The sequence below is a fragment of the Callionymus lyra genome, chromosome 4 (assembly GCF_982586985.1).
Source record: "Callionymus lyra chromosome 4, fCalLyr1.hap1.1, whole genome shotgun sequence".
Taxonomy (NCBI): Eukaryota; Metazoa; Chordata; class Actinopteri; order Syngnathiformes; family Callionymidae; genus Callionymus; species Callionymus lyra.
The window spans coordinates 12,677,136-12,690,123 of NC_141821.1; positions in this window are offsets into that span (position 1 = coordinate 12,677,136).

The following is a 12,988-nucleotide window of genomic DNA, read 5'->3' on the forward strand; positions in this document are numbered from 1 at the left end:
AATTAAGCAAATGCTGATATTTTTTATCAAAACAAAAACAATTATAATGGATAAAAAAAATGTATTCAACTTAACATTTGCAACAGTCTTGTAAACCCTTTGTCCATCTTTAAAATGTCTAAAACTTTATAATAACATTTCAACGTTTCCAGGCCCGAACAATGTAGATTCAACAAAACAAAATTATTGATCTATTTTTTTTATGGATTATAGGAATAATCACTGGTAATGACATATCCATACAACACTAAACAATCTCTTGCTAAGAGATTTCTCAGATTTCATGTCCGTCTTTTCCACCAGATGAGACTTACAAGCTAAACGTTCGCATTCAAAAGGTCGATTTTATTAATAAAAGGTCTTCACCAGTCACGTTTGTTCCTCTTGAAAATGACTTCACAGACATGGTCGCCATATCATGGCTTTAATCCACTTAATAAGGCTCCATGTTTACTCCGACAGTCATTTCTATTTAAGCGTTTGTGCCGTGGCAAAGGTCAAAGCTGACACTCCAATAGATGCTTTATTCATGGTGCTTTCCCCTTTTTTTTTACTGTCAGTGTGGGTCTCACTTGCACAATGCCATGATGGTGATCCAAACCATTAGCAGAAGTTGCAGCGGTGTGAATGCTAATGTGTTTATGAGCAAAGCTCGGAGGAGAGTGAAGGGATCAACAAATGACAGGCACCGAATTGAAGCTCAGCGCTGGGATTTGTCTTACATTTTTCCCTGATCGCGTCCCCGGGCGCTCCCGGTTATCAGCCTTGAAAGACCATTCATTTGGTCTATACTTCTCCGGCTGGATATTTTGATATTTATTTGTGGAAAGGGGAGCCGTGAAGTGCATCACATTAACTGTATTGACATAAACAGCTTGCCGGGTGCATCGGCTCTGCCTTTGATGAGGGTTTAAGTGGGAAGCCATTGAGAGGCTTATGGAGAAACATTCCCATGGGATCAATAGATTAAAGACCTAAATAATCTTCGGGTGCTTGATAGCAGCACTCGTAAGAAAAAGCGACAGTGAAATCAGTTGTGCATAATGTGTCATCAATCTTCTGTGCCCCTGGTATGCACTTGTTCTGAAACACAGCTCATTAGCCTTGTTAAAGATGGTGTTTTTCTTATTTTATATCTGCTAGAGTCAGTCGAACCCCACTGGTGGTATTCAAAACAGAAAATGATACCCAAATCATACACATTTAGCATTTAAGCTAAACCGAAAAATTAATGTACTAAACATTAACGACTACATTTTGTCAATTTGAATAAAAAGAAAAAAAAAGTTACTACCACTGTCAGTACGACATATTATACTGAGGGTATGTTTCATACGATGCTTTAAAACAGACATACATGCTTTTAATTTGGAGAAAAAAAAGAAAAAACTGCACTAACCGAAATGAGGCACAAAAATAAGAAATATTTGAAACAAATATATAAATTGTTTTTTTTCAGTATAGTTAGTCCTGGTTTATTTCAAGTGCCATTTGGATTATATATATATATATGAATAAATGTGAGCGTAGAAAAACTTACAAAGATTTGACATACTTTTGTTCAAATCATGGCTAAAAGAAAAACTATTTGGGATGTTTTTTTATACCGACACTTTTTATCTTTTATAAAATGGATTATTTATTTGAATCATTTATTTATTTCTATTTATTTTTTCTGAGGGATCAATGAAGTTTTACCTTACCTTACCATACCTTATTTCATCTTATATTATTTTTGAGCCATTTTATTGCTTTACAGTCTTTAATTTCTCTTATTTGTTTCCTCTGTTCTAAAGCATTTGGTTCACCGAACAGAATGTTGTAAAGTACTGTATAAATAAAGTACATTTACATTCACATAGAGTATAAGGTGCCATAGGGGTTGTTACAATTCCCTTTCAAGTGAGTTTTGCGTATCTGAGTGGGGCTTAGATGTTCTCACCATAATGCGCGAGTGTACTCCGATTTCCTCCCACTGTCGGAGGTTGATGGAGTAACCTGCCATAGGCTGTGGACCAGTTCAGGTTGTCCCACATCTGTCAACCTAAGCAGCTGTGATAAGCTTCATCAAACCATGACCCTGAAAGGGGAAATAATTGATATAACATGAATTAATTAATAAATCATCTTAAAATATCACAACACAGTTAAAAAGAAGCTGTAAATTATAGAATCTGTGTAAACAACATCTAGGGTGAAGCATGACGACAGAAGACCGACCTCGGCCTCATCATTCATCCAAACATTAAATAAAAACTCTGAGATGATTAAACAATCATCTGCTGGTTAATGACTTCATACAGTCATGTGTTGAGTTACACGTTTGTTTATAGTAATGAAGTCTAAATTCTAGACCTCCTACAACCATCATTATGTATTGTATACTGGGATAGACAACATGGACATTGATTGTTGTGCATGTTTTTCATGCAGTATCAGATTAAAATGTCCCTTGATAATAACTTGATGTTAAAAATGTTGGAAGAAAATATGTTCTTTTGAGCGCCGCCAGATTTTATATTGAGCCAGATTTTAAATTAACATGGACATCTAAGAAATCAAGTTGTTTTGGTAGGAAGATGAATAATGCAGGAAAAGAAAAATATACAGTTATATAATAAAAAATGTTTTTTTAAAAAAAGAAGATAAACAAACTAGCAAACAGACACACAGGAACAAAGGGAAGGGAGGTTCAAAACTAAGCTTGTTTGATTTGGATATTTTCCCTTCAAATACACAAAAATAATGTTGCTTCATGCTTATTTTGTTCACTGGAGAAGAAAATATTAGGCGAATACTAATTTAGCTGTAGCTCTGCAATGGTATGCTGGATGGCCAAATAATTTTATACAATGACTTTTACTCCATTTGATTAAATTCGGACCTATGAAAAGAATAGAAACAATGCTTTTGACAGGTTAATAACACCTGGCTGGAACAAATCAATTAACTCTCCTGCAGCCTTAAGCTTTAAGGTTCCAGTCCGTGGTGTCTGAATTTCCTCGTTCTTATGCTGGTTTTGTTTGATTTGTTCCTAGATTTTTTTTTTCTCCTCCTAGTTCAGTGATGCCTTTTGATTATGGTTTTACTACCATATTTTCAACTTTCACCTCTTCGTGATTGACTTCAGATTCATCATAAACACTTCCAGTTAGTGCCGTGACCGCAGCACATCCTTCATCTTCCACCAGTAGTCATACCTCTTGTGTGTTTCACCAGGAAGTCAAACTGCATATTAAACTTGACACTTCTATCTCCTTGGTGACTTGAGAAGGGTGACGAGTGAGTTTGATGTGCATCAAAGACAAAAAGAAATAATTGAACCCCTGTGGAACATACCAAGAAGCTAATGAAGTACGACGGGATGATTTACGGTGACACTGGAGTCTAGTTCAAGGCTAAACACACAAGAACAGCCCTTTGGTTAGGTTGAACATGAACACAGACTGTCATTACAAATGAGCAACTGTGGTGTTGAGTTTATTCTCATAGAAGCGTCTAGAAAGCTAAAGGATGCTACCTGAGGGAATTGTCCTATTAATGTTGAGTTTCAGTTCAACGTTGACTGGATTTTAACAGGCAAGAGTGTTGACCACGGTCTCTGCAACAAGATTCTCCCATAAAGCGTTTGTGTTTTATGCATTTCCACTAGTTTACTTATTTTTATTAAATGTTACTAAAACAAACATCTATTCAGACAGTATTAATCAACACAGACTTGTTTCTGTTTTTCCAGTACCAAATGTCTTTTGGACCAGTATTGGGCCCCAGGTATTGCACCAGAGATCTGTTTAATAACTGCAAGGACCTACCTACAGATAAACCCATTTAAAAAAGGCACAACTTGCAAAAAACAAACTTTAAGAGTAAAAAAAAAAAACATCTCACGGTAACGCTAAATTGTCAGGAGCCCAAAGTATGTACCATTTGTATGTATTTTCAACTGTATCGTTTTGTTGTTTAATTGTGTTGTGACCCTGGTCTGGTACCGTTTGTTTTTTACTCATTTTCACTACTTATAACTTGACTGAAATAGTGTCTCGACATATCAGGAGTTTCATTCTTTTATGACTTTATATAGGAAGTAGCTAGTCTTTCTCCTAAATAAAACACTTTACCGACAAAAATGTAATAATTCATTTTTTCTCTGCAGCCCGATAACAAATACCACAAGGACCGGTGATTGAGGACCATTGGTGTGAACAAATATAATCCATTAAATGTAAGTAGACTAACGTCTTTAAAACTTTTCTCTTCCATTATTAATTGAATAAAACAAAACTAAATGGCTAACAGAAATGTTCCTTGAAATGCCTTGAGAAGAGACGTCCACGGTAAACAAATTCCACAGTTGGGGCCGCTCACACACTGGACGACCTCCGGTACAGTGAGGCCGGGTGAAATAGCCGTCATTATCAAACTGGGTGGCTGCGGAATGGAGGTGACCCTGAACGACGCTCCATCTTCCTGCTCCGGCTGCGCATTAATGGTTAATTGATGTCACAGGGGACTGCTGATCAAAGGCTTCGCAGCCCCCTCCCCTTACATGCATGCTTCAATGCTATTCTATTAGTAAGGCAGGCATGTCAGACTCAGTGTGTGTGTGTGTGTGTGTGTGGGGGGGGGGGGTGTTGATCCATCCTTCTCTTCCATTCTCACTCATTTCCTTAACCCCAATATTACCCCCCCCCCCCCCCCCACCTTCCACTTCCTTCCCTCGTGATAATTAGCCCTTGCCAAACACACACACTGACACACACTGACACACACACACTAAGCAGCTCTCGCAGCTTAAATGGCTGGTGTTGTGACAGGCATCAGGAGAAATGGAGGCAAATCTTATCTACCTCGCTGGGTTTCAATTTTTCCTTCCCCTTATACCCCCCACCTCCTGTGTTTATGCCACTTTCATGATTTCACGTCTCGCGTTTGGCCATCAGCCTCATTTTCCTTTCAACAAAAGGGTTCTTTAGGTCAGCCCCATTTTCAAGTACATCAGAGTATTTTAGAGGACCTGTCTTTCCAAGGCCGTTTGGATCAAGTTCATCAGAAAATGAAATAGAAATATTTTTCCCAACTTCTATATCCACCATCTGACACTTTGGGATTTGTGGCCAAAGATTTTCCTAAGGTTTGACATTAATGCAGGGATGTAGACTTAATCGTACCAGGGAACTAAAGTTTGTACCCGTTTATACTGGCACTCCCATAGGTCACAACATCAATGTGTATATTAAGGTGTGGCAAAATCATCACAAGGGACACACATCCCCTCCACACCTCAAGTAACCTATAATAATTAAAGTATAGTTATGATTATCTAGGTGTTTTTTTTTTGGAGTAATGGATCATTGTTAAAAAAAAAAACATTTCAGCCGAAAGACTTTTAAAAACGAAAAGCAGAAGGCGCGGCCAGCTCACGATAATGAGTCCTGGTCTCAAGCTCCCTTGGATATTAACTTCGTAACAGTTAATGGAGAACATTTTCTTCTTGTCCCCTTTGAGCATCATCTAGCTAAAGAGAAACGCTCCTTTGATGCATCCGCTAAGATGTGATGCAACCTTTTTCCTTTCATTGTAGCGCTACTATTGAAGAGTTGCAAATGAAATGAGAGTGAAAATGATGTAAATACTCTGCACAGCTGTATATGATCTGCATTATAAAGATCATTATATAGATGTGTGAATGAAGGATCTTGCGCAAGAAAAGATCCTGGTTGGTAGATGCAGTGAACCCAATTAGAGGTTCACATAAAATAATAGTTTGTCAGCCTACAGAGAAAACATATTTCGTCAGTAACCTTTTACGTTAATATAAGTTAAGGTTAACTTTTGTAAGAAAAACATCCAATGAAAAGAGTCTAGGATTCCGTTATTGCATTAATCCAGAAGGGTCATGTGCCCTTGTAACGCTAGATCGGTTTCACGAAACTCGTGTAGATGCTGTGACTTAAGACCTGCTTGAGACTCCCTCCACCTTATATCGGCTCTTCTTTGCCAACTTAACACTTTCTGTAGATTTAACACATAAAATGAGCCGCTGCAAACAGACCACCACCACCATTTTAAATAAAAAGTAAATGTTTTAAAGTTTGTATCAATAACATTTTTTTTTTAATTTTCTTCAATAGTATTATACTTTTGTCTCAGTTGTGTTATTTCAGTATAATATCCAGGTTAAATGTGTATGTGAGAGACATTGTGCGGTTGGTTTGCTATGCGATATTTCAAAATACAAGTGTTTTAAAAATAAAAATAAAAAAGAGATAATAAATACTTGTTCCTTTTCTGTCTGTAGTTTGTCAAAACCGGTGTGGTTAAGCTATTTATTGGTACCATCTGTATTTTCTATTGCTGATCTTACAAAAGTAGGCGATAAAGATAAGTCTTCCACAATATGGACATCTTCATATGCAAACTCTTTCCCTCCTGAATATCCATCCTCGACCAAGCACACCCAGGAGCGAGCATGGCTGCAATAGTGCAGGTTTGGCGGGCGGCCTGCAGTCATTAGTGTTGCCGTGGGTCTGAGTTACTATTTGCTGGGCTCACAGAACATTCACTCTCCGGCCCTTCGGCTGCCAATTAACTCTCATGCACAAGCGATCTAGCATGAGTCTGGAGATGTAATCTCTTTACAAATTGAAGTGTACGAGGCTGCATCTTCTGATGCTACGTATTCAGATTCTTCAGGACTCTCACAAACACCTATTCAGATGTGATTACCGGTTGAGGAGGAGTGTCATGACAAACCTCAGGCGGATTTGTGTTGACACTATTTCACAAGTGCGAAGTCATCTAAATAGACACCAGGGCGTGTGTCGGATGAGAGGGATGTTTGCAGGCTGAAGAATGCTCTTCTTCTGGGTAGAAATGGATATTGGTTACTTGAACGTGGTACAACTAAAACGGCACCATGAGTTAGGACACTTCAAATAACATATTTGATTTCAATGATCAATGTTCTTAAAGTAATGCAATCAAAAGGCTGAAAAAAATACAAGTGTTACAGAAAATGGAGACAAGATTATGAGCAAGTCTACCCACCCTTTGAAAAGTAAAATCCATATAATCCTGAAATTGTAATAGTCTTTAAAAATATATATTTTTTTAAAGATTGTCGATGGATACAGTGACAAAAATAGAATAGTAGGGATCTGGCAGGATTTTCAATACAAGTAAAAAAGTAGGTTAAAATGCTATAGTAACATCCTGATTTAAATACTAAGAAAAAGGAAGTAAAGGAGTTCAGAAACTTGGACCATGGGGTGAACACGCTTGACTGTTTTGTTTCCCCAAGTCTACGATGCTCTACTTTGTTTACCAAACCATTTTTAAACCACAAGGGAAGAACTCCAATTGGGTCTAAAGGTTCCAAAGAATATAATTGGTTTTGTTTTGTTTAATTTCTATTAACAGAATGATTCATTAATTCAATCCATTTATCCTGTTTAAAAAAAAACCTTTTCTACTTCACTTTTGTTAAGATTTTTTAATTAAGATTTATAAATGTATTACTTCAGTTGGAGTTGACGGCGCTTGATGCCGCAATAAGCTGCTTCATGATCATTAATAAGCCACTGTATATATATAAGCATTTAGTTGTAAAAACAGTGGATACAATGTGCTTTAAACTGCCAAAAAATACTGCCAAAGGGTAAATGAAATGCGTTTGGGCAGCATTCATTTGAAGGGCCACAACAAGAGAGCCCAGCACAGCTAGTTGTGCATCACAGAGGAAACTAGATAAACGCATCATCCTCATCTCTCTCGTGCAGGAATGTCCCAGTAGTGGGTCTGCTTGATGAAGTGCCAGATCCCCTCCCTGTTATTCTCTCCACGCCAGCCGACTGTCCACATGCATGAGTGTATTCATCAGTCAGGTGGCACTATCCCTTCGCCCCCCCGCCCCCTCAACCAGCACCCTTCTGCTTTGTCTTCCCCTCACACTGTGCCCAGGTGTGGAATAGATCCATCCGATTTATCTCCTTTTGTGCTTCTCATCAGCGAGTTATAATGATAACCCGGCGGACTGAGGTAAAGCAAATACAAGGCATGCATAGATGCACATTGATTAAACATATTTTTAACATGGAATTATGTCGTGTGCGGCACATGCGAGGCGTAGAGAACAGATTTAAACATGGAGTCGCCAAACACGAACATGATTAATGAGTCACACATAAAACCCTTGCCTTGTAATTGACTGATGTGGGAGCCAAAGGAAGAAAAAGTCATAAACTGCAACTACAAGAGAGTTAAAAATAATTGCAGTAATCAAAACAAAGCCTGCAGCTGTTGCCACAATAACCTGACATCTTTCTACTCCGACAGCAACAAAAACCTCGTTTCTTATACGTTTAGTTGAGGTGGGGGGCTTGAGACGAACATTGCCGGTTGGCATTTAGTTGCATGTAGTTAGTAACATGGATCACAAAAGTATAGTATAGAATAAGAAAGAAAAACATTGTTATTAACATTGAAAAACGGCAGCTTGAGGCCTCTTGTCTGTTTTGAATTAGCCTTCTGTAAAGAAGCAAATATTCTATCAGAAAATTGGCAAACAAGCTCCAAGAAAAAACAAGTTTAGACCATTTCAAACCAGCCTACACCAAAAATAAGTTTTATTAGGAAACAAACTGTCATAAACAGATGTGTCGGAAGAGACCTCAAAGGGAAATTACCCATTTCTTACCTGTGGATATACATGTCAACCAGGCAAGAACTTCATGCTCATGCAAGTTGTAACAAAAACATATGAATAAATGGAACTACTTTCATCACGAACAGGCAAATATTTGAGCGGTTGAACCCTGACGCCTTCCAGTGACTCACCAGCTCACCAACCCTCTGAACTCTCTGCCCTGAAGAATGGATGATGGAGGCAGATTTTAATACTTCATCTGGTGAAAAACCCAAATCGCTAGCCAAACATCCTTCGTGAACATGGAGACACAACCATCTCGAAAACAGGATTGTCGTTACACTCAGTGAGTAGTGTTTACATTTGTAATAGAACTACACAAATTTCAACAACTTTAACAACTTTGTCCATAATAGATATTGATTGTATCCATATTTAATGGCGGTCTAAAGAACAGAACCAATTTGAAAGTCTTACTACCCACTACTGACAGTTTGCTGCTGTTTATGTGACAGTTTTAGTAAATAAGTAAGTAATTAGTACTTATAGCGCTTTTCAATACCAGGGTCACAAAGCGCTTAGAGTCTCAGAAAATCAAGAAAAAGCTTGCAAGAATAAAAATGTATTCAGATGTTTCTTGGAGGAGTGAGTAGATCCATCAAACACAGAAGGAGAGGAAGGTTGTTCCAAAGCTTAGTAACAACAGACTGGAAGGATTTCTCTCCTCTTGTACAGAAGCGTGTTCAGGAACCATCAGTAGATTCTGATCCACAGACCTCAGAGCCCGAGCTGGGGTGTAAGGCTGCATCAGATCACTGATGTAACTAGGAGACTGACCATGAATAGATCTGAAAGTAAGAACCAGAATTTTTAAATTGATCCTGAAAGAAACTGGCAGCCAGTGAAGAGATTTAAGTATCGAAGAAATGTGAGTTCTTCTACTAGAGCGGGTTAGAATTCTCACTGCAGAGTTTTGTATTAACTGCAGGCGAGACAGCTCCTGCTCGTTTAGACATTAAAAAACAAACTGTTACAATAGTCCAGACTAGAAGACTCAAACAAATTACAAGTTACAAGCTCCAGATCATGCTGTGAGATTAACTTAAAATGAAGTAAATCCACCCAAAACACGTTTTCCTGTTAAGGTGAACACGTTTATTTTCCTAAAACCCACAGTAACAATGGTTCATCCGGGCAGGCAGACATGCTTTTGGACAAACTATACATTTTTGTTCCAATTTGTTACAGATCATTATATTTTGACGATTTGTGATTTTCTTATAGCATTTGGATGCCAGAAATCCTCTTTTTTCAAGCAGCATTGAGGTCAACGTGCAGTTCATGTGTCCACTTGAAGTAGGATAAAGAAAGGTCCAGACAAAAAAACAACAGAATTTTAATGCATTTTGGCTAAAACGGAAGATTTAAATTCCAAGATGGCCACAGCCTCAAACCCTTGTTAAGCAACAGACGCATCGAAACCAGAGATACTAAGGTAAGGTAGAACTTTATTGATCCCTCAGGAGGTCTATTTCAGGAATTTCTTCTTTTTTTTTTACAAATTATCCACAGCAAATACAGCAATTTTTTCATAAAAAATAATCAAAATGAAATGAGAAAAAGAACAAAGAGAAATAAAGAGAAAGAACAAGAATCAACAATCTAAATTCATCTCCTGGTCTATTTTCCTATCCCTCGCTGAGATGGTTTGTTCTTCAACCAAAAATTAGTGGGGAACAGACTATTTGTTTTGTTTGGGCGTTTCCTTTGTTCCTTTTTATTTAATTATTATTCCCAACTGATTAAGACGACTCATTTGGTTAGATACAACAACAATGATCACATAATGGATGTTCTGAGGTTTTTCTATTGTACCAAATAGTCATTGGTTTAACAATATTTAAATGTGAAGTTTTGTTTTTGCATCTGTAGTTTCAATACAAAACTTAATGATCCCAGCAGGATGTGCAAGAGTTGTACGATTTTTTTGTTGTTGTTTTTTTTCATTTTACAAAATGTTGGAGCATGTTAGAGCTCAGGCTAGTTAGCAATATGGCTATTATATATTATCATCCCAAAAAGCCTATGAAGTTAATATACATTTCCTTAAACCAATGAATCTGTAAGTCTATGGCACTTATCTGCTTGTGTAGTAGGACCACCTTTTCATGCAGGTTTGTTCATGTTCTTGTGTGCATATACTGAGGTATCTTGGTGCCAATGTAACCCCGTGTTTCCACAGAATTAATGATCTGAAGTTATATTTGAGAGCCAAAACTTACGGTGTGATGTCCCATCAGATGGTTCTGCTCGTCATCAGGAAATTAATAGGCTGGCAAGTGATGAGCATTCACACTGCAGGGAAACCTAGGTAGAAATAAATAAAATAAAAATGATGGTCGTAGACTTTAACACCCTTAATTCCACTCTTAAGAAACAGGAAAGCATCATTCAATAACTCTTAGCAGTGAGATGTTGAAACAAACCTCACGATGAAGAGTTTTCGAACATCTGCTGCCATTTAGCTAAAAATCCATTGAGCCAAACAGCGGAGGCTAAACAACTTGTTAAACTTATTTGGCCTTAATGTCAGGAAGTATGTCTTTCATTACGTGTTGCCAACCCCTAATAAAGTTGTACAAACAATGTTACATCATAATGGAAAACTCTTGCTAACATCTAGGTTTTCTGGTCGAGAAGTCTTTCCTTAAACAATATATCGAAGGAATTTACGGTCAACCTTCATCATTTAAACACACATAATGTTGTTTTACATTATTTAAGTAGAGAAATAAAATAAATTAGTTTTCTAGAAATCTCATCTAAATTTGAGCATTCATGGCCGAGACAGACAAACTAGGTTAAAATGTTTTTCACTCTCTGTACTTCCCTGAGTGAATTAAAAATAAAGGAACCGTCTGATGAGAAAACCTGGAACCTTCACCGCAGTTCAAAGAATATTTTAATATAATTAACTGGGCCAACGAGGAGCGACACGGCTAATCTTCGGTCAGAAAAACATGATCCGAGTTTTGCTCTGTGTCTGTGACATCAGCACCGGCAGTTATGAGTTCATTTGACTCGAGATATCATCATAGAGGAAACTGGGACACTCTTTCATGGTCTGAGTTGACGTTCCTTAATCGTGTCAGAAGTAAAGTTGCTCTTCATTTTAAATTCTGAGTTGCTTTGCTTCCACAATTAAAAGCACTTGAGTGGAGAGTTTGGCGACTTCAAACTCAACTTTTTATATATAGAAACATTTTCTTAGCTTTAATATTATCTTCAAAATACTGTATTAAAACTATGGGTGTATCCCAAATTCTACTCGGTAGCCGATACTTCTTTCTCCCATTATTATTTGGTATTGTATTATCGTGGTGTTTTCAACCATTCTTATTTTAGTGATATTTTTATGTCGTTTTACAGCACTTTATGCCGACTGTGCTAAATAAATAAAGTTGAGTTGAGGCAAGTAAAGGATGAATCCCAAATAGCTCACTGGACTAGTCAATTAAAATGACTTCATCCGGGTAAGTCTAAGTGTAAAACCCTAGCATAGGAAGGATGAGATGCCATAAGAAGACAAAAATATATTTACTTTTCTTACCCATATATAACAAATTTATGAAAAAAATTCAAAGAAATATAAATTTAAATAAATGCATTCAAAATGTAAATATAACATTTCAGTTTTGAGAAACAAGGGTAATTCGATTTTTTGTTTTTTGGGGGAAATTACTTAATCTGAAATAGGTCTGGAAGTAAATTTACTGCAAACTCATAGTTATAAAAGGATAAAAAAAGGCCTTGAGCCAATGGTTAAGTAGGTCATCTGTTTAGAGATGGTCAAAAGTTATTTGAAAGTCAAATGGGTGGATTGAGGCAGAAATGTTGCACTTGTATGAAAAAAGCATCAGATCTTTCCAGGGAACTTTTCTTTATCCTGAGGACATTTTTCTCCCCTCATAGGTCAGTGAAAAATATTGGCTCTGATTGGTTAACACCACACAATTAAAAAAAAAAAAAAAAAAGACCTGCAGTGGAAAACCTTAATCATTTGTTAAACTGGTTATGAAAGAGGTTGTACGCTGATGATGAGACATCCATTTTAAAATCTTGTGACCAAACTCATGGTCATTTCTCAACACAGCAATGTTCAGTTACAACAGAGCAGCTTTTATTTTCTCTCATCGGAAAAAAAGTATAAAATCCGAGAATATACGTTTCTTATAATCTGCAGTTATAGTCAATCTTGACTACAATGCAAAGCGCACACAAACATCTGAAAAGCAACATCAGCATACAGCAATCAAAGTCTCAAAAGAACCAGCGAGAAACCAA